Source organism: Alosa sapidissima, chromosome 4 (genome assembly GCF_018492685.1).
Source record: "Alosa sapidissima isolate fAloSap1 chromosome 4, fAloSap1.pri, whole genome shotgun sequence".
Classification (NCBI taxonomy): domain Eukaryota; kingdom Metazoa; phylum Chordata; class Actinopteri; order Clupeiformes; family Clupeidae; genus Alosa; species Alosa sapidissima.
In genome coordinates this window covers 30031862-30044793 of record NC_055960.1, presented here as the reverse complement: position 1 = coordinate 30044793, position 12932 = coordinate 30031862, and positions in this window count along the sequence as shown.

Sequence of the window (12932 nt, the reverse complement as noted above, 5' to 3'; positions counted from 1 at the left end):
GGAGAAATAGACTTCTCCGCATAGTCTGTCTGCCTCTTCACCACCTCCATGTCTTGAACTGTCTGTCCACTAGCCAATTTACCATTGTCTTCTGCCTCACTGTTTGCATGCTTTATTAGCACATATGCACAACCCCTCCCTCCATGCTACAGCCGAACTGTGACCACACTTATACCTTTCTTAATATAGTTATTTATACATAGATATATAGACTTTATTCTTGCACTGTTGCACTGTTTGACTTACTCATTTGCACCATCACCATGACACTCATTCACAAAGAGCACCTTACCTTACCTTACCTTACCTTACCTGAGGACCACAGGCTCAGTCCCTGCTTCAGTCATTGCAAGCGCACCTGATTGATTAATCACCTACTATGTGGATACTGTTTTTTAGAATTGATTTAGATTAAGTTTTATTTAGTATAATTTCTATTTTAGTATATTTAGTATATTCTTTATCTTCTACAGTTCTTATTGCTTAGTTGTGTTTTTTTATATTATATACAGTACTTTTAATTACTTTTTCTGCTGTTAGTGAATGTGTGTGTGTATGTTGTCTGTATGCTACTGTGACCTTGAATTTACCCTAGGGATCAATAAAGTATCTATCTATCTATCTATCTATGTATCTATATATCGATCTATCTATCTATCTGCCCTTGAATTCAATAGGAGCCTATCTCCAGATGTGAAAACATAGGCCTCTAAGAGACATCCCAGAACAGTGATCTGACCTGATGAAGGCCACATCATCATCTTCCCTTTCTATTGCATATTCAACCTGGGTTGGACCTAGAGGTCACTCCTTCTTTTGTTTGTAACATTAAGTAGTATCAACCTCTGTGTAGTTAGAGATACGGTTGAATCCTCTTGGTGAAACTTGTGGCTCTCCCTTGATGCGCATCATTGTAAAGAATAATAATAAGCTTTATTTGTATAGTAATAATAATAATAATAATAATAATAATAATAATAAGCTTTATTTGTATAGCATCTTTCATACACAGAATGCAACTCATTGAAGCATGTAACACAATAATAGTCAGTCAGTCATTATCAATCACTTTTCATCATTGCTGGGGCCGTTTATGATCCACTCAGCAACATATCAAAAATATAGAAAATAACATGTCATAATACTGGCAGCCTTAACCCTTTACCCCCCACAAGCACGCCATATGGCAACTGTGGCAAGGAAAAACTCCCATATTCCAGGAAGAAACCTTGAGCAGAACCTGACTTAATAGGGGGAACCCATCTGCTTCTGGCTAGCTGCGCCCTCCAATAGCAGCAGATGTAGAATAATCTGAAAAAGTAGTCTAGGATAAGATGAGTTAACTAAAAGCTTTCCTGTACAGGTATGTTTTCAGATCTTTTTTAAAAAATATTTACTGAACTCGCCTGCTTGATGTACAGAGGCAGGGTGTTCCATAGTTTGGGGGCATAATGGATAAAAGCAGCTTCTCCACTTTGTTTGTGGAGCACTTTGGGTACGATTAAAAGATTAGAATTGGATGATCTAAGTTTCCTTTGTGGTTGATAAGCTAAAAGCTCAGAGATATATGATGGTGCTATGCCATTCAGAGCTTTGTAAATCAATTCTATAGGAAATAGGGAGCCAGTGCAGTTCAGCCAACACAGGGGTGATGTGTTCTCCCTTCTTGGTCTTAGTTAAAAATCTAGCCGCAGAGTTCTGTATGAGTGCCAATTTCTTTAGATGTTTTTTGGGAAGACCAGTGAAAAGTGCATTAGTCTAACCTGCTAGTGATAAAGGCGTGAATTAGTTTTTCTGCATCTTGTTGAGTTAAAAAGGGCCGCACTTTGGCAATGTTTCTCAGGTGGAAATAGGCTGTCTGAGTAACTTTACTGATATGGGGCTTAAAACTTAACTCTGCATCTAAGATGACACTGAGACTTGTTACTTTTGGTTTGACCTGGTGTGCCAAGTTCCCCAGATTACTAAGAACAATATATCGCTTTAGTTTTGGTCCAACCAAAAGTACCTCTGTTTTGTCATCATTTAGTTTCAAAAAATGTTTGCTCATCCACTGATTAATGGAGGTTAGGCATGCAGTGAGGGAGCAAAGGCCATCTGGGTTAGTTGGCTCCACAGAAATATACAATTGGGTATCATCTGCGTAGCTGTGGAAGTTTACATTATGCTGACTTATGACGTTTCCCCACGGAAGCATATAGGAAAATAGCAGGGGACCAAGGCAGCTCCCCTGGGCCACACCAAAAGGCAAGTCATGTTTTCCAGATACATGATCTCCTAGACTGACATAAAAATCTCTGCCAGTAATGTAGGTTTGAAAGCAGTTTAGAGCATTATCAGAGAGACCCACCTACTTCGCAAGGCGGTGAATTAGGATGCTATGATCAATGGTGTCAAATGCCGCACTCAAATCCAGAAGAATAAGGATTGAGACTTTGTCTGAGTCAGTAGCCAGTCTGAGATCATTGACTATTTTTACTAGAGCCGTTTCTGTGCTGTGATTTGATCTAAAACCTGATGGGAATTTTTCAAGGATACTGTTTTCGTTGAGGAAGGTATTTAACTGATTACAAACTACTTTTTCAAGTACTTTGCTCAGGAACGGTAGATTTGATATAGGCCTGTAGTTGCTCAAATTGGTATGGTCAAGATTTGACTTTTTAAGTAAAGGTTTCACAACAGCGGTTTTAAAAGCAGTTGGAAATTTACCTGTTTCTAATGAGGTATTTATTAACTTGAGAATAAAGGGAGCTAAGCTATCATATACTTTTTTGAGGAATCTAGTAGGGATTGGATCCAAAACACATGTTGAGGAGCCGGTTTGAGTTATAATTTTACTAAGCTCAGATTGAGTAATAGTGCTAAAGAACCTTAATTTTGGGGGGCTGTTTTTGGGTGTACTATCAAACATATTACTTGTGTTACCAATAGCCTCCCTTATAGAAATTACTTTGTTTTTGAAGAAGTCTGCAAATTCTTCGCATCTTAGAAAGGATGCCTGACTGAGTGTATCAAAAGGGTTTTGATGCAATAGCCTATCAATGGTAGAGAACAACACCCTAGAGTTTCCACTGTTTTCAGCAATTACCTTAGAGAAGTGGTTCCTTCTCTCATTCCGAATAGCTCTATTATAATTTGCTATTTTTTCTTTTAGAATGGCTCGGTGAACCTGTAACTTAGTTTTTCTCCATGTTCTCTCAGCTTTTCTACATGATCTTTTTAGATCATGGATATTTTCGTTCATCCAAGGTGTCAGTTTGCTACAGGGCCTTTTTTTAGTCTTTAAGGGTGCCACTCTGTCAAGCAGAGCGCCTAATTCACGATTGAGAGCCTCTACCATTTGATCAATGGGATGATGTAAAATATCTGAATTTATGGAGTCTATAAGAGCTATGAACTGCTGTTCTGCTCTAATGTCCAAGAGTCGCAATTTGATTGCAATTTCGGGATGAATTTTTGGAGTATGTAGTACTATATTAAAAGATACACAATAATGATCAGACTCTAGAAATGACTAGATCGAGGGTGTTGCCAAGGTTGTGAGTGGGTCCTGTAACATGCTGCTTTAGCTCTAAACTGTCTAACACATTAAAGAACTTACTGGCTTTAGCATCAGTTGTCTTATTGACATGAATATTAAAGTCGCCTTTTACAATTATCCGATCATAGCTAGTGATGATGAGCGACATAAGTTCAGAAAACTGGTCGAGAAAGCCAGTCCATAGTTTAGGAGGGCGGTATAAGGTTAATAGAAGTACAGCTGGGTCAGCCTTCAGAGTGAGGGCAATATACTCAAAGGAAGCGAATTCGCCAAAGTTGACTCTAGTGCAGCTATATTTGTTTGAGAGAATGGAGGCAATTCCACCACCTCGTTTGCCCTGTCTAATTGAGTGGAAGAAATTATAATTTGGGGGACAAGTTTCAACAAGAACAGCTTCGCTGTCTGAAGTCAGCCAGGTTTCAACAAGAAACAGAAAATCCAATTTTTTTTCACTAATAAAATCATTGATTGCAAAGGTTTTGGTAGTAAGTGCACCTATATTTAGTAAACCCATGTTAGCTGAAAATGCCTCTGGCTTTTGAGGAATATGCTGAGGTATGGAAAGAATATTTGTTAGGTTTCTAGTTTTAAATTTGTCTTTTCTTTTTACTATACGTTGGGTAGAAATCAACGTTGGAATAGAACTATAAGCATAAGTCATGCTATTGCATGAAGCAGCTTGATCTATGGTAGTAGTGTCTTGTATTTTATAATACTAAATTATAACAAATGGACCAGAGACCAAGATGTGCTGTCGACTCTTTACTGAGGCATTATATCAATCTGAACACCCGCGCATGCGCGCTCAGTACATATCAAAACCTGCTCACTACATCTCCCCCTTTTAACTAATACTTTCAGGATCTTTATAGAAAACTCAAATTATATGTTAATAAATCCTAATACTGTTTTTACCATCAAGGCAGGGGAACAGATGACCTGTTGAACATCTCTGTAAACATGAGCATATGTAAACTGGTTAAATCAACTTCCATTTCACATGGCATATCTTATCACAACTCATATATTTTTCTTTTTTTCTGAACTCATAAAAACAAGTACATAACCTAACTGAGAGGTAGGGTAGACTGCCTGATCCTCTCTGTTGTGGTATGGAGGTTATTATGCTCCGTATATACTCACAACACTAAACTATAAGTTCAGTCTTTTAACAGGCTTGACTTCCCTGCCAACCCTGGTGTGTTGTCCCGAGTCTGGCTGGCCTCTAGACGGTGTAGGCACCACTCTCAGATGAGAACGGTTTCTTCTGAGACTGCCTGTGGAGGTTTGAATCACATATGAGCGTGGCGTCCCTGCTGAGCCAGAGATGACTCCTGTGTGTGGCGTGTTCCGTATCCAAACTTTCTGACCTGGCTTGAGAGATGGTGTTTCCCGTGCTCTGTGTCGTCTATTGTATCCTTCAGCCTGTTGTCTTTTAAGCTCCTGGTCTTTCAACTCAAATGCTCTTAAATCCGGCCAGGCTGGTTTGAGGGTGTTTGGACTCACCGGAAGGGGTGTTTGAATGTTGCGCCCCATCAGGAGCTGCGCTGGTGATACTCCATGGGCTAGAGGAGTTGCTCTGTATGCCATAAGCGCTTTGTGAGGGTCCTCACTCTTCTGCAACAAGGCTTTGACAGTTTTTACTGCCCGTTCAGCTTCCCCATTGCTTTGCGGGTAACGGGGGCTACTGGTTATGTGCTGAAAGTTGTAATCCTTAGCAAAATCTGTGAACTCTGTGGCAGCAAACTGTGGTCCGTTGTCTGTGATGAGTGTATCCGGCACACCGTGGCGGCTAAAGATGGCTTTTATTTTCTCAATCACAGCTGTTGCTGAAGTGCGTGTAAGATTGGAAACTTCGATGTAACGTGAATAGTAATCAATGACTACTAAATACTGACCCTTCTTCCATTCAAATAAGTCAGCTGCTAGCCGCGCCCAATGGCGTGTAGGCAAGGGTGTGGTCATCAGCGGTTCTGTGGCATTTTGACTCTCTTTAGCACAAATTTCACACTGACGTACCTTCTCTTTAATCTGTGTAGTCAGCCCTGGCCACCAGACTGCTTCGTGGGCCCTGGCCATGCATTTCACCATGCCTTGGTGGCCCTGGTGAAGTTTGTCCAAGATGTCCTTTTGCATGCTTAATGGAATCAGTATTCTATTTCCCTTCATCAACAGGCCATCCACCATCAGCAGGTCATTTCTGTATTGCCAGAAAGGCTTCAGCTGTGGTGCAGAACTGTTTCTTTCCCACCCTGTGTGGATCAGGGAGGACAGCTGCTTACACACTGGATCTTCTTCCTGTGCTCTCCTTATTTGTAGCAATTTCTCAGGTGAGGCCGATAGCTGCTGAATGACCTCCTGGATATGAGCACTCACGTCGTTTTGAAGCACAAGGTCTTTCTCTGTTGCCGTAGACTGGAGTGGAGCTCTTGATAAAGCATCGGCTGCTACAAGATTTTTTCCTGGTACATGTATGATTGTGTAGGAAAAACGCATAAGTCGTAACCTGAATCGCATGATACGAGGTGGGACGTCATCAAGCGGCCTTGAGCTGAGGAGACTGATTAATGGTTTGTGGTCTGTTCGCATCACGAAGTGCAGACCCAGGAGGTAAGTCTGAAATCTTTCGCAGGCCCAAGTGACTGCAAGGGCCTCCTTTTCAATTTGGGCATATCTGCACTCTGTCTCAGTCAAGCTGCGAGATATGAAAGCCACTGACCTCCAATCTCCAGAGTCTTGAAGCTGAGACAAGACCCCTCCTAACCCGTAAGACGATGCGTCTGCTGACACTCTCGTCGGTTTTTCTGGGCTGTACTGGGCAAGGACAGCAGATGAGCTGAGCTGGTCTTTCACTTTATCAAACGCATTCTTTTTCCCACATAGTTGACCATTCCCATGAAGCGTTTTACGTCAGACACGTCTTTCGGTGGTGGCATCTCTCTAATCGCTCTAATCTTCTCGGGATCTGCCTGTATGCCTTCTCCACTGACAACATGTCCGAGAAATTTAACCTCCTTCACAGCGAACTGACATTTGTCATTTAGAGTAAGGCCATGCTGCTGCAGTCTCTGCAACACTTTGTGCACCCTCTCATCATGTTCTTTGGGCGTGGCACCGAATATCAGAATGTCATCTGCATGACACAAAGTTCCCTCTAGGCCGTCCAGCATCTGCGTCAATCGCTTCTGAAAGTGCTCAGGGGCCGATGATATTCCAAAAGGGAGACGATTAAAGCAATAACGACCAAAGGGAGTGATGAAGGTGGTGAGTGGGGCTGAAGCTCTGTGCAAAGGCACCTGCCAAAAACCAGCAGTGGCGTCCAGTTTGGAAAAAAATCTAGCTCCAGCTAGTTTAGCCAGTGTCTCATCTGCTGGAAGAATATGTCGCTCCCTGCACACATTTTCATTCAGACGGGTTAGATCAACACATAGCACAGCAACAAGAAGCACAGAGCTTCTTAGGGGCAGCCGTGGCCCACTGGTTAGCACTCTGGACTTGTAACCGGAGGGTTGCCGGTTCGAGCCCCGACCAGTGGGCAGCGGCTGAAGTGCCCTTGAGCAAGGCACCTAACCCCTCACTGCTCCCCGAGCGCCGCCATTGTAGCAGGCAGCTCACTGCACCGGGATTAGTGTGTGCTTCACCTCACTGTGTGCTGTTTGTGTTTCACTAATTCACCGATTGGGTTAAATGCAGAGACCAAATTTCCCTCACGGAATCAAAAAAGTATATATACTTATTCTAATTTTTCCATTAGGTTTTGGTACTACCACCATTCCTGAGCACCACTCTGTAGCTTCCTCTATGGGAGAAATAACGCCCATTTCCTCCATCCTTTTTAACTCTTCTTGGACTTTTCCCCTTAAGGGCAATGGCACGCGACGTGGCACAGCGAGGGCAAAGGGAGAGGCATTGTCCTTTAGTTTAATTTTGTATTCTCCCTCTAGCTTACCTAAGCCAGTGAAAACTCTGGGATATTGTTCCTTGTAGCTTGTTTCCGCTGTCGTGATAGCCTGTACTGGACTGAGCAGGCAGAGGTCTTGTATTGCTGGTAATCCCAGCAGAGGAGTCACTAAACCTGGCACAACATATACATGCTGCTTCGCCACAGTTCCATTATGGCTAATTTCTGCAGTAAAACGTCCATTTACCTCTATGGGAACGTTACTTGGTCCACACAGTCTTTTGGTTGTCGGTAACAGCTCACCATGTAGCTTTTGTGAGTAAAAATGTGCCGGGATAGCCGTCACTGCGGCACCCGTGTCTAACTTGAACATCATCTGCTGGCCATTCACTGCAACAGACTTCTGCCAGAATGTGTTGGATTTTGTACAATTCACTGTGCCCAGGAACAATGACTCTATGCTTGCATCCAAGTCACTTTCTTTAATTTCCTCCATTCTCATTTTAGTTTTACATACAGTGGCGAAATGCCCTCTCTTCTTACATTTCTTGCACTCAGCAGTGCGCGCGGGACATGCATTGAATGAATTTTCATGTGTCCTTCCACATCTGCCACATTTATCATTTGCATTATGTTGTACTGTCTTTGGTTTAAAAGTACTTTTCCCATGTGGAGAGAATTTCTGTTTGAACTTGAATTTAACTGCATCCATGTTTGCCTCAGTGCCATCAATACTTCTTAATACAGGCTGTTGCTTTTTAATTTCTTCACTTTGTCTTATTTTCGTCATAGCCTTCACAAGAGTTAACTCTGAATCTAGCTGTAATTTCTCTGAAAGGGCATGGTCTTTTATACCTACAACAAGGCGGTCTCTGATCATCTCATCTTTGAGAATTCCATACTGGCAATGCTCAGCCAATTTATGCACAGCTGTGATAAACGCTTCAGCCGTCTCACCAGGCTCCTGGCGACGTTTGTTGAATTTAGCTCTCTCGTAGATCACGTTATGCTTGCAAATGAAATGTTTATCGAACACTTCCTTTACTTTGGCATATTTTTTCTTGTCGTCTTCTGGTAGTGCTAACGTGTTCAGAACATCATCTGCCATGTCTCCCATAGTGTATACTAGCGAGTTAACTTGATACTCTTCACTCTTTGTATTGAGTCCCGCTGCTATGCGGAATCTTTCAAAACGTCGGATCCAATTTGGCCACCCACCGAAGTCTCCGAAGTCAAATGCTTCTGGTGGACTAATTGAAAATAGAGAATCCATTCTGTTTTACCTTCCGAAGCCTCTTCTCTGTATCGTCGACTGACGTTGTATGAACGTAGCAGCTAGCTTCACGTTAGCTCTACTAGTTCACTTGGCGAATTCAAAAGTTATCTTCACTAAACTGCAATGAACATTCCGGTCACTTGCGTCGGGTAGTCGCATTAATATCAGAGGCGAGGACGAAGACTTCTGACACCATGTCTTGTATTTTATAATACTAAATTATAACAAATGGACCAGAGACCAAGATGTGCTGTCAACTCTTTACTGAGGCATTATATCAATCTGAACACCCGCGCATGCGCGCTCATTACATATCAAAACCTGCTCACTACAAGTAGTATTGTATGTTACCCTGCAGAAAACATTCTCAGACCCATCCACATGTATAATGCCATTCGAATCAATACCTGGGGGGCGTGAATCTGTAATATTTTCTACAGAATGTCAATGCCTCAGTAAAGCCTGTTTCCTGATTGACCATTCATCCTAACTGAGTTTCAAGATAACTGGGGTACATGAAAATTACCATCAAACTGGACTGTTGCTTAATTTATCCAATTTCCACCACCATGGAAAAAGTGGGCTGGTCTTGGGCCTGAAACTCCCGGGCTGAAAAGTGGCCCCACTCTGGCCCTGTGTGTGTGTGTGTGTGTGTGTGTGGCGCATTGAAGCAGTGTTGTGCTGTGTCCCTGCTGTGTGGATCTAATCACAGGTCCACCGGCCTGAGCAGATTATACACCCCTATATATACAGTACCCTCCAGAATTGTTGGCACCTCTGCTAAAGTTGACTAAAAACCGGTATAAAAAATATCTGTTGTTGATTTATTTTATTTATGAAATCTCACAATGAAAAAAATAGTAAAAATCCAACCTTGAAGGGAAGCAAATTTATTTTGAGAAAAAAGAAAATCTCATAAATAAATAAATATTTTCAACTAAAATACATTGCTCACAATTATTGGCACCCCACAATTATTGGCATCTTATAAACAAAACCTAACAGAAGCATTTTCCTATCTAATTTCAATTTATTTAAGTTAATCAGAGTGTCTGTGAACTTTCAGAAGTAGTTCATGACTTTCTTTTTCACTATGGTATGAAAATAGAGTCACATGCAGAGGCTAAATCCTCTAGTCATTTTTCAACATCGGAAAGACAAGAGAATACACTAAATTTAAATAAAAAAGAAAGTGTGTTGACATTTGTCAGTCAGAGAATGTCTATGACAACTAGGTACTTTGTTGAAAATTATTAAAAGGTGCTAATCATCTGGAAATGTGACAAACATGCTTGGAAAAAGACCCATGGTTATCTTGAACCCACGTACAGTATGGAGGATGGTAAGATAGGCAAAAAAATCCATAAGAACCACTGTTGGAGAGTTACAGACAAAGGTATCTTGGGGTCACCAAGTCCCTTCAAAAAATCTTCAAAAGTGACCTCACTGCTAATAGCTTATTTAGAGGGCATGCCAGGTAAAAGCCTGTCCAGTTATTTAATTACCAATGTAAACAGCAGGAGTTACTGAATAGTACAGTGACTTTGTCTGGAAGTGTGGTGTATTGTCAGATGAAATGAAAATCGCGCTCTTTGGCTAGAAACACTTTAGGTGTGTTTGGCATACATAGAAGAATGGCTATACTGAAAAGAACACACTGACGAAGGCCATCAGGCCGAAACGTTTGTTCACTAACCCCTGTTGCTATGGATTAAAGCAAGAAAGAAAAGATTTTTGGAGTGCGACCATTCTGTTATTTTCTATGAGTTCCCTGGATCATGCACCCACAAGTAAAGAAACGAGAACAATCGGGAGAGTGCGATGTTTGCAAAGAAAAGGACTATACTGAAAAGAAGAACCCCATGCCTAATGAGAATTATGGTGGAGGGGCTGTGCTATTGTGGGGCTGTTTTTATTCCCAAAGGCCTTGGGAACCTAATTAAGATGCATGCTTTCATCAATACCAAGAAAAACCTGAACATTTTCAAAGGAAATCTGTCAATCACTGCCAAGACACTAAAAGTTAGTCATGATTGGATCATTCATCAGGTCAATGAACCAAAACAAATGTCCAGATCAAAACAAATATGATTTGCTGAACACAAAATTAAGCTTCAGCCATTTCAGTCCAATGATCTAAACTCCATAGGAAAAACAGTGGGGTGAGTCTAAGAGGTGTAGACAAGTGTAGACCTAGGAATCTGGACGATTTGGGGAGATTTTGTAAAGGCAAATCCCTTGCTTTGTATTCTCCAACTGGGGTGTCATATGACAATATTAAGCTGTTTTATTGGCAAAGGGAGGCTTAAAAAGGTGTTACAAGCAGGGGTGCCAATAATTGTGAGCGAAGTGTTTTTGTTATTTATTTCTTTATGAGATTTTCCTTTTTCTCAAAATAAATTTGCTTCCCTTCAAGGTTGTATTTTTCCTATTTTCCTGGGTATGGGTATTCTATCTCTTTTTCTCTTCCACTCCCCTCTTCTCTCCTCTTCCAATCTTCTCTCCATGTTCTGCACCTCTCTACTCCTCTCCTTTCTCCTTTATTCCCTTCTCCTCATTTCTTCTTTCCTCCTCTCCCCTCTCCTCCTCTCTTTTCTCCTCTCTCTTCTCCACTCCTTGCTGAAAAGAGACCTCTTCAATTTCTTCTCATTTTCTCTCCTCCTCTGGTATCTCATCTCCTCCTCCCCCTTTCTGATCTCTCGTCTTTCCTTCTCCTCTCTCTTCCTCTCTTCTCCTCACCTCTCCTCTCTCATCCTCACTTCTCCTCTCTCCTCCTCACCTCTCTCCTCTCTGTTGGCTGGTGTCCATATCTCTTCCTGGCTCTCAGTACCCTGTGGAGGTGGATGTTATTGCTGCTCTGCTCTGCACTGCATGGATACCATCTGTGATGCACAGGTCTTCAACACAAACACATGGACCCATGGAGCTAGCTGCTGCATCCTGAACATCTGTGATGCACAGATCTCAAACAGACACATGGACCCCCGTAAGTGGCCGGATGACATTACACCGGCACACACCCTTGGCATTCATGCCACTTTGGCATTTGTGTGTTTATGTATACACACACACACATTTGTACGACGGAGTATTAGGGCCACACATAAAGAAAAAAAAATATTTTTGCCATGGCGAGATTAAACTCGACATGTCGAGAATAAAGTTGAAATATCATATCTACTTTAATCTCGACGTGTCGACTTTAAAGTCGACATGCTGACATTAAACTCGCAATAGGCCCTACTGTTTAAACACAGTTTAAGCTATGTAGCCAACACTAATACACAAAATGTTACATGAAAAATGGCTTCAAATAGGTGTTATTTCAGATAGATTGCAGATATTCAGATAGATTGTGTCTTGTCTGTTAACTATCATTGCCGTCATCGTGAAGTGCTGTCTCGCGGTTATGTAAATACCATGCACTATGCCGTTTAGGCTAAATAGCTAGAAAAATATATGTATCCAATGATATAATGTTTCTATACAAAATGTTATTTCACTCTGTTTTATGTGGTTAAGGCCACTGCACATCCAAATAACTGCCCTTTATGACCCACAGGCGTCACTCTCCATAGGATAACATGGCAAAACTCATTTTTCTAAAACTGCTTTTCCATGTCTCACCTGCAATACGTATAGGAGGCTAGAAACACAGGTATAGCCTAAGCATATATACTATTTTGATCCCGTGAGAGAATATGTGTGCATGTGTAGCAGATTGGGCTACGCCCTATTATTTGGCTCCTTTGCTTCTCCCCCTGTGCTGGATTGGTGTGGCTGCGTTCATCCTAATTACAGGGCGGACCTAGGCAGACTTATATCTAGGAACGCAAATTGCTACCTGGATGTGCTACTTTCTCTCTTTCCCGTCTTCCGGGGCGCATAGTAGTTTGGCGTGGATCACAACTTGGATGGTGAAGCCGCCATCAAGTGAATGCTCTCACGAAGCTTGGTCTGTCCTGTCGGCGTTGAGGCCGGTGTAACACTGTTGAGCCTGGTGTCTGCCTTAAAGCAGCTAGAGTGGTGTTGTCGGAGCTAACGCAGCTTCCCCCTCCCTCTCCCTCAACTTGATGGTTAGGAACGAACTCTTTTTAACCTGATATATGAAGTCGGCTGGCATCGCCAAGTGTCTCCACGCCACACGCGGCTGCTGTTCTGTCTCTTACGAAGTTTATCGCGTCCTCTTCAATCCTCGGTTTGACGCTGGGGTT